Source organism: Artemia franciscana, chromosome 16, assembly GCF_032884065.1.
Source record: "Artemia franciscana chromosome 16, ASM3288406v1, whole genome shotgun sequence".
NCBI classification, from domain to species: Eukaryota; Metazoa; Arthropoda; class Branchiopoda; order Anostraca; family Artemiidae; genus Artemia; species Artemia franciscana.
In genome coordinates this window covers 12,484,862-12,494,643 of record NC_088878.1, presented here as the reverse complement: position 1 = coordinate 12,494,643, position 9,782 = coordinate 12,484,862, and the positions used below count along the sequence as shown (strand labels likewise).

The 9,782-nt window shown below is 35.0% G+C and overlaps 1 long non-coding RNA gene across 1 annotated transcript in view; it reads right to left on the bottom strand.

Annotated features, from left to right (window-relative positions):
- Window positions 1-5,314: 5,314 nt before the first annotated feature.
- LOC136037087 (uncharacterized) overlaps window positions 5,315-9,782 on the bottom strand; it is a 215,806-nt gene continuing 211,338 nt past the window's right edge. Inside the window, exon 2 of the long non-coding RNA XR_010619864.1 lies at window positions 5,315-6,018. This is a non-coding gene — a long non-coding RNA (uncharacterized LOC136037087). The remainder of the gene's footprint in view (window positions 6,019-9,782) is intronic.

Genomic DNA, 9,782 nt, shown 5'->3' with positions numbered 1-9,782 from the left:
TGAAAGTTATCGCCTGGCATTCAGGTACAGCCCAGTCGATGATTATAGCTTGAGTAGATGTGTTCAAATCGGGACTATGTCTAAAATTTGTCCCTATTGCAAGGCCTTGAAATTCAATGGTGAAAGAATGGGAATGTGTTGCGCCTCAGGAAAAGTTAAACTTCCTCTATTGGCTGCACCACCAGAGCCATTGAAGACTTTCCTTACTGGAACTACGTCAGAATCTAAGCGTTTTTTGAAACAAATCAGAAAATATAACTCATGTTTCCAAATGACGTCGTTTGGAGCCCAAATCGAAAATCCAGATCAATTTATGTCTATTTTCAAAGTAAAAGGGCAAATTTATCATAGAGCAGGGTCCCTTCTACCATTCTCAGGCGAGAATCATAAATTTTTACAATTGTACTTCATCAGTGATAGAAATTCTGAATTGAATGCACGTTGCGAAATTTCTCCCAACGTTGAAAGGACAATCGTTTCCCAATTGCGACATCTTTTCCACGAAAATAATAATTTAGTGCGTCTGTTCAAAACAGCCATCGATTTGATGCCTACTGATACGCATAAAATTGTTATTTCCGCTGACAAAACGCTTCCTGGCCAACATGTGCGTAGATACAATGCTCCAACTATCGACGAAGCGGCAATCGTTATGGTCGGTGATCAGATTTTACCTCGAGATATTATTCTTCATAAGCGAAACGCTCAGTTGTTAAGAATTGCTGAAACTCATCGATGCTACGATGCCCTACAATATCCTATCATTTTTTGGGATGGAGCCGACGGCTATCACTTTAATATTAAATTGATGAATCCAGCCACTTACAAAGAAATGAATAAGAAATGCAGTGCAATGCATTATCATTCCTATAGACTAATGATTCGGCAGGATGAAGAAAATTATATTTTAAAATGCCGTGAATTGTTTCACCAATTCGTCGTTGATATGTATGCTAAAATTGAATCAGAACGTTTGCTATATATCCGCCTGAATCAGACCAAGCTCCGCTCTGAACAATACGATCAATCTTGGGACGAGATACTGCAGCTTTTACTTCAAGGACAATCGGCGGTTCATAGACATGACATTACGGCCCGTGTCTTCCGGCAAAAGTTGAAATCACTGATAAACTACATAGTAAAACTTGAAGTGTTTGGGTCAGTGAGATGCTGGATGTACTCAGTGGAATGGCAAAAACGAGGTTTGCCACACGCACATATACTAATCTGGCTACATAAAAAAATCACTTCGAACGAAATTGATGATGTAATTTCCGCTGAAATACCTGATGAAAATGTCGATAAGGGGTTACATGATATTATTGTAAAAAATATGATACATGGACCTTGCGGTGCACTGAACGAAAATTCACCATGCATGGCCAAAGGAAGGTGCACAAAGCAATATCCTCGACTTTTAGTATCCAACACAATTACTGGCAATGATGGTTAAACACAATATAGAAGAAGATCTACTGAAGATGGCGGTAAAACAGCAATCATAAAGAAGCGTAACGGTACCACCATCGAAGTAGATAACCAGTGGGTTGTTCCATATTCCCCATTATTATCAAAAACATTTAATGCACACATAAACGTTGAATACTGTAACTCCGTAAAGGCAATCAAATACATATGTAAATACGTCAACAAGGGCAGTGACATGGCAGTTTTTGGCTTGCAGCCCGAAATCAAAGATATCGACGAAATTGTACAATATCAGGCTGGAAGATACATAAGCATTAATGAAGCTGTTTGGCGAATTCTTTCATTTCCGATACATGAACGTAGTCCAGCTGTTGTTCACTTAGCGGTACATTTACAGAATGGTCAACGTGTTTATTTCTCGGAAACCAACGTGCAACAAAGAGCCCTGAATCCACCGGATACAAAGTTAACCGGTTTCTTTTCGCTTTGCAAAAATGATTCTTTTGCAAAAAAAACTGCTGTATACTGAAGTGCCTTCGTATTACACGTGGAATACTAAAAATAAAGTATTTGAACGTCGAAAACAGGGTAAGTCAGTCGACGGCCAGCCTACCATCTTCAAAGATACCACGATAGGAAGACTCTACACCGTTCACCCCAATCAACATGAATGCTTCTTTCTACGCCTGCTTTTGGTGAATGTACCCGGTCCGACATCCTTTGAGTATTTGAGAACTGTAAACGGTACTATACATGACACTTACCGTAGTGCATGCCAAGCTCTGAATTTGTTGGAGAATGACCAACACTGGGATAACTGCATCAATGACGCGTGCGAAACGTCAACCCCAAGTCAAATTCGTGCATTGTTTGGCATCATTTTAACAACTTGCTCTCCATCAGCTCCTACAGAGTTATGGGAAAAATATAAGTCAAAAATGTGCGAAGATATACTCCATCGAAAACAGTTAGAGACGTCGGATATGACTTTTGATTTTACATCAGAAATTTATAACTACACTTTAGTTATTATAGAAGATTTGTGCGTACGTATGGCAAACAAACCTCTTCAGGATTTGGGAATACCTTCACCTAACCGTATCGCTGCTGTTTCGACATGTGTAGAATTGGATCGTGAACAAAGTTACAGTACGAGTGATCTATTGTCGTATGTACAAAATAACATTTCCAAGTTAACGTCGGAACAAAAAGACATTTATGATACGATAATGCATTGGGTCGATAACAACGTTGGAGAAATTTTCTTTTTGGATGCGCCAGGAGGTACTGGTAAAACGTTTGTGATAAAACTGATTCTGGCATCAATTCGATCAAAAAATGATATAACGTTGGCAATTGCGTCGTCCGGAATAGCCGCAACATTGCTGCCTGGTGGAAGAACTGCTCATTCCGCTTTGAAATTGCCTCTGAATTTGCATTCTACAGAAACTCCCACATGCAATATTTCCAAATCATCTGGGATAGGTAAAGTATTGCAGCAATGCAAACTTATTATTTGGGATGAGTGCACAATGGCACACAAAAAATCGCTCGAGGCTCTGGATCAATGCTTGAAAGATTTGCGAGGGAAGTCGAAACCCTTTGGCAGCACATTAATATTGCTTGCGGGAGATTTCAGGCAAACATTACCTATAATACCTAGATCAACTCCTGCAGACGAAATGAATTTTTGCCTGAAAAATTCTAATTTATGGGCACACATAAAAACATTAAAATTAACTACAAATATGCGTGTCCGATTGCAAAACGATGACTCTGGTCAAATATTTTCAGATAAATTGCTGGCAATTGGAAACGGAAAGCTCCCAGTAGACTCAATTTCAGGACGTATACAACTACTTGCTGATTTCTGTAATTTAGTGACGTCCAAAAATGAATTGATTGAAAAAGTATTTCCGAATATTCTAAAAAATTATAAAAATAATAAATGGCTAAGTGAAAGAGCGATTCTCGCAGCCAAAAATATAGACGTCCACGAAATCAACAATATTGTTTTGACCAAGATTCGAGACCAGGCAGTTCTTTACAAGTCAGTCGACACAGTTTTGGAACCAAATGAAGCGGTTAATTATCCATCTGAATTTTTAAATTCCGTGGATCTTTCAGGGTTTCCACCACAGTGCTACAACTAAAAATAGGCGTACCAATAATACTTTTAAGAAATATCAACCCACCAAAGCTTTGCAATGGCACGCGACTTGCCGTAAAAAAAAACAATGGAAAACGTAATAGAGGCCACAATTTTGACAGGGCCTTTTGAGGGTGAGGCTGTTCTTATTCCCCGCATTCCCATGATTCCAACGGATCTGCCTTTTCAATTTAAAAGATTGCAATTCCCAATTCGATTAGCATTTGCAATCACCATTAACAAAGCTCAAGGTCAATCATTAGAAAAATGTGATATAGATCTTAATACTGATTGTTTTTCCCATGGACAATTGTACGTTACATGTTCGAGGGTCGGTAAACCTGACAATCTATTTATATGCAGCGACAATTGGACAGCGAAGAATGTTGTATATTCGCAAGTTTTACGCAGTTAATTTGTATTGCATCTATCTATCTATATAAAAACGAGTTGTGTGTATGCATGTTTGTTTGTTTGTAAAAAGAGCGTTTGCATATGACGTCATTATTAGTACATACGGCTTTGTATATGCACAGACAATGGGAAAGCCAAGAATGTTGTATATTCGCAATTTTTACGTAGTTTGAAACACATATATAAATCTATCTATATTCACAGGTGGGACACAGGGACACAACTACAATGGCACGTAACTAATATGGCGCGTAACGACTTACGCGCGCGGGGGGCTTGGGGGTGCGCGAAGCGCCCCACCAACTAGGTGATGGGGTGGCGCGAAGCGCCACCCCAACAGCTAGTATAGATATATAAAAATAAGTTGTCTGTGGGTTATGTCTGTCGAGTGACGTCATGTCATCATGTCGTCATGTAGTTAGTTGTCGTCATGTTTGTTATGACGATGACGTCATTAAAAGTATTTAAGAAAATCGTTCAAAGACAAACTTTTAATTGTAAGAAGATCGTGGACGGAAAAATGTTTAATTGTAAAATGACTGAAGAACCTACAATGGCAACAGCCGAGGAAGCTGCTCAAAGAGTCTATGCCAAGAAAACTTGCGGCTGACAGAGAAAGTAAGAAAAGAAAGCGTGCCGAGGAATCACAAGAACAGCAAGAAAACAGGCTTGCGGCTGATAGAGAAAATAAGAACAGAAAGTGTGCCGAGGAATCACAATATATATGTATATATATATATATATATATATATATATATATGTATATATATATATATATATATATATATATATATATATATATATATATATATATATATATGTATATATATATATATATATATATATATATATATATATATATATATATATATATATATATATATATATATATATATACTATATATATATTATATATATAATATTATATATATACTAGCTGTTGGGGTGGCGCTTCGCGCCACCCCAACACCTAGTTGGTGGGGGCGCTTCGCGCCCCCCCCAAGCCCCCCCGCGCGCGTAAGTCGTTACGCGCCATAATAGTTACGCGCCATTGTAGTTGTGTCCCTATGTCCCACCTGTGAATATAGATAGATATATATATATATATGGTTTTAACTACGTAAAACTTGCGAATATACAACATTCTTTGCTGTCCCATTGTCTTTGCATATAAATAGATTGTCAGGTTTACCGACTCTTGAACATGCAACATATAATGGTCCATGGGAAAACAATCTGTATTCAGATCTATACCTCATGATTCTAATGATTGCCCTTGAGCTTTGTTGATGGTGATTGCTAATCGACCATTCCCTGTCCCGGTGTCCCGGTCGTCATTTACATCCCCCTGTTTCCTCCGGTGTCCCCGTTGTAGTTGTGTCCCTGTGTCCCGGTCGTCATTTATATTCCCTGTGTCCCGGTCGTCATTTGTATCCCGGTGTCCCGGTCTGTATATACATTCGTTTTTTAGTTTTGTTTTTCTCCTTTATTTTTTTCCTTTTTTTTTCTTTTTTAGCTTATTTAGATTTTTAGATTTTTTAGTTTTTTTATTAGTTTTTAGTTTTTTTTTCTTTTTAGTTTTTTTGTCCCGGTCGTCATTTATATCCCCCTGTTTCCCCCGGTGTCCCCGTTGTAGTTGTGTCCCTGTGTCCCGGTCGTCATTTATATTCCCTGTGTCCCGGTCGTCATTTGTATCCCGGTGTACCGGTCTGTATATACATTCGTTTTTTAGTTTTGTTTTTCTCCTTTATTTTTTTCCTTTTTTTTTCTTTTTTAGTTTATTTAGATTTTTAGATTTTTTAGTTTTTTTATTAGTTTTTAGTTTTTTTTTCTTTTTAGTTTTTTTGTAGTTTTTACCTTCTTTTTAGTTTTGTTAATTTTTTTTTTACTTATGTCCTGGTCGTCATTTATACTCCCTATGTCCCGGTGCTTTGTTGATTGCTAATCGAACATTCCTTTTGTCCTGGTCGCTTTCTCTTTGAGTGTCGTCATTTATTTTTTTCTTTTTTAGTTCTTTTAGTTTTTACCTTTTTTAGTTTTTTTTAGTTTTTTAGATGAAAATTTTTTTTAGTTTTTTCCTTTTTTTCTTTTTAGTTTTTATTGGTTTTTACCTTTATGTTATCTTATTTTTCAGTTTTTTCCTTTTTTTTTAGTTTTTTTTTATTTTTTATTTTTTTTAGTTTTTTACCTTTTTTTAGTTTTTTTAGTTTTTTTAGTTTTTTTAGTTTTTTAGCTTTTTTACTTTTTTTTATTAGTTTTTAGTTTTTTTGTAGTTTTTGCCTTTTTTTAGTTTTTTCAGTTTTTTTTTTAGTTTTTTATTGGTTTTTACCTTCATTTTAGCTTATTTTTCAGTTTTTTCCTTTTTTTTAGTTTTTTTTAGTTTTTAGTTTTTTTAGTTTTTTACCTTTTTTTAGTTTTTTTAGTTTTTTTAGTTTTTTAGCTTTTTTATTTTTTTTATTAGTTTTTAGTTTTTTTTGTAGTTTTTGCCTTTTTTTTAGTTTTTTTAGTTTTTTAGCTTTTTTATTAGTTTTTAGTTTTTTTTGTAGTTTTTGCCTTTTTTTAGTTTGACAACTTATTTTTATATATATAGATAGTTTTTTTTTTTTACTTATGTCCTGGTCGTCATTTATACTCCCTGTGTCCCGGTGCTTTGTTGATTGCTAATCGAACATTCCTTTTGTCCTGGTCGCTTTCTCTTTGAGTGTCGTCATTTATTAGTTTTTTCCTTTTTTTCTTTTTAGTTTTTTATTGGTTTTTACCTTTATTTTAGCTTATTTTTCAGTTTTATCCTTTTTTTTAGTTTTTTTTTTTATTTTTTATTTTTTTTAGTTTTTTACCTTTTTTTAGTTTTTTTAGTTTTTTTAGTTTTTTAGCTTTTTTACTTTTTTTATTAGTTTTTAGTTTTTTTTTGTAGTTTTTGCCTTTTTTTAGTTTTTTCAGTTTTTTTTTTAGTTTTTTATTGGTTTTTACCTTTATAGTTTTTTTAGTTTTTTAGCTTTTTTATTTTTTTTATTAGTTTTTAGTTTTTTTTGTAGTTTTTGCCTTTTTTTAGTTTTTTCAGTTTTGACGTCACCTGATCCAGTTTTTTCAGGTGACGTCACCTGACCCATCCACACATCCACAGACAGACAACTTATTTTTATATATATAGATAGATAGAAGATAGATATATATATATATATATCGAGTGATGTCATGTCATCATGAAGTTAGTTGTCGTCATGTTTGTTATGACGATGACGTCATTAAAAGTTTTTAAGAAAATCGTTCAAAGACAAATTTTTAATTGTAAGAAGATCGTTGAAAGAGAAAATGTTTAATTGTAAAATGACTGAAGAACCTACAATGGCAACAGCCGAGGAAGCTGCTCAAAAAGTCTATGCCAAAAAACTTGCGGCTGATAGAGAAAGTAAGAAAAGAAAGCGTGCCGAGGAATCACAAGAACAGCAAGAAAACAGGCTTGCGGCTGATAGAGAAAGTAAGAAAAGAAAGCGTGCCGAGGAATCACAAGAACAGCATGAAAACAGGCTCGCGGCTAAAGAACGCAAAACCGCGCAGTTAGATGAAAATCCACCTGGACAGCGAGAGTCAAAATATATCAAAACTGAAAATGATAGCGATGATGATTGGATTTGGGATTTTGACTTGGATAAGGTCATCAATGCCTACCAGATTTTAGTTAAAAAAACAAAGGTTCGGCGATATGTATTTCATGGTGACGCTGAAAAATAAAGAAGAAAAGGGAAACTGAAAAAAGAAAAAAGGTAAAAAACTAAAAAAAAACTAAAAAGAAAAAAACACTCAAAGAGAAATTACAGACTTGGATACCGGGACAAAAAGGACAACCGGGACACAGGGAATATAAATGACGACCAAGACACGGGTATTTAAGAAAATCGTTCAAAGACAAATTTTTAATTGTAAGAAGATCGTTGAAAGAGAAAATTCTAATTGTAAAATGACTGAAGAACCTACAATGGCAACTGCCGAGGATGCTGCTCGAAGAGTCTATGCCAACAGACTTGCGGCTGATAGAGAAAGTAAGAAAAGAAAGCGTGCCGAGGAATCACAAGAACAGCATGAAAACAGGCTTGCGGCTGATAGAGAAAGTAAGAAAAGAAAGCGTGCCGGGGAATCACAAGAGCAGCATGAAAACAGGCTTGCGGCTAAAGAACGCAAAACCGCGCAGTTAGATGAAAATCCACTAGGACAGCGAGAGTCAAAACATATCAAAACTGAAAATGATAGCGATGATGATTGGGTTTGGGATTTTGACTTGGATAAGGTCATCAATGCCTACCAGATTTTAGTTAAAAAAAAAAAAAACAAAGGTTCGGCGATATGTATTTCATAGTGACGCTGAAAAATAAAGAAGAAAAAGAAAACTGAAAAAAGAAAAAAGGTAAAAAACTAAAAAAAAACTAAAAAGAAAAAACACTCAAAGAGAACTTACAGACCGGGACACAAATGACGACCGGGACTGAGGGAATATAAATGACGACCGGGACACTCAAAGAGAAATTACAGACTGGGATACCGGGACACAAATGACGACCGGGACACAGGGAATATAAATGACAACCAGGACACAGGGTACTTCACCCCCCTCCCCTAAAGTGAAAATATATAGCCCAAATTTAATTTTAAAGTAATGAAGAAACTAACGATGAAACCGATTTGTTCTCAAGTTTTATATGTCGTAAACTTGAGTGAGTGGCGTATAAGACACAAGTACCAGAATTTTTCATGAAGAGAGAGCTGGATTTTCACGGTATTACTTAAAAACGATCAGAAATCAAATATAAAAAAAAAACAAGTTTTTCAAATGAAAGTAAGGAGCAACATCAAATTTAAAACGAACAAAATTATTAAATATACAAAAGGAGTCGCTGCTTCCACATGACCTTGCAGTTTAAGGTAAAGTTTTGACTTTTTGTCGTAATTCTTTAAGAATGATTTCTGAAACACAATGGCCGTTTAATTATAACAAGATTTGTTTTGAAAATCTATAAAAAATAGAAATTATTTCGCACACGAAAGAGGTTGCCTCTTCCTCAAGACCTCCCTCTTTATGCTAAAGTTTTTTGTATATAACTTTAGAACAAAGCTTATTGCTAGCTGAACAGACATTGTGTTTCAGGAATCATTCTTAAAGAATAAGAAATCAAAATCAAACTTTAAGTTCTTAAGAAATCAAAACTTTAGCGTAAAGAGCAATGTCTTGCGGAAGGGACAACTCCTTTCATATATGCAATTTCAGTTCAATTTTTTGAAATGTAATTTCTGATCGTTTTTAAATAATACATGAAAATCCGGCTCTAACTCCATAAGAAATTCCGGTACTTGTGTATTATATACCACTCACTCAAGTTTACGATGTGTAAAACTAAGAAGAAAACGGTTTGTTTGTTACTTTAGAAACATATTTGGGCTATATATTTGCACATTAGGGGGGGGGGTAAATTATAGCGGGCCTGGATGCAAAATGTGTTAGGTACATTTATTCTGCATATTATGAAGTAAGAATTATTTTCTGACTTCAAACTGTCCAAATACTTTACCCCCCCCCCCCTTATGTTCAAATACAAAGCCCAATTTATATATTTCCCACCTATTGTATCCCATTTCTTTGTCTTGTCTCGCGCTAAGTTGAAAGAAACTAATGAATAAACCGGACTGTTCTCGAGTTTTACACAATGTAGTTTTACAACAATGTAGTTTGTGTAGTTTTACACAAGTTTAGTAAATAAACTTAAAGTACTACACCAGAAACTATCCAACTCGATACATT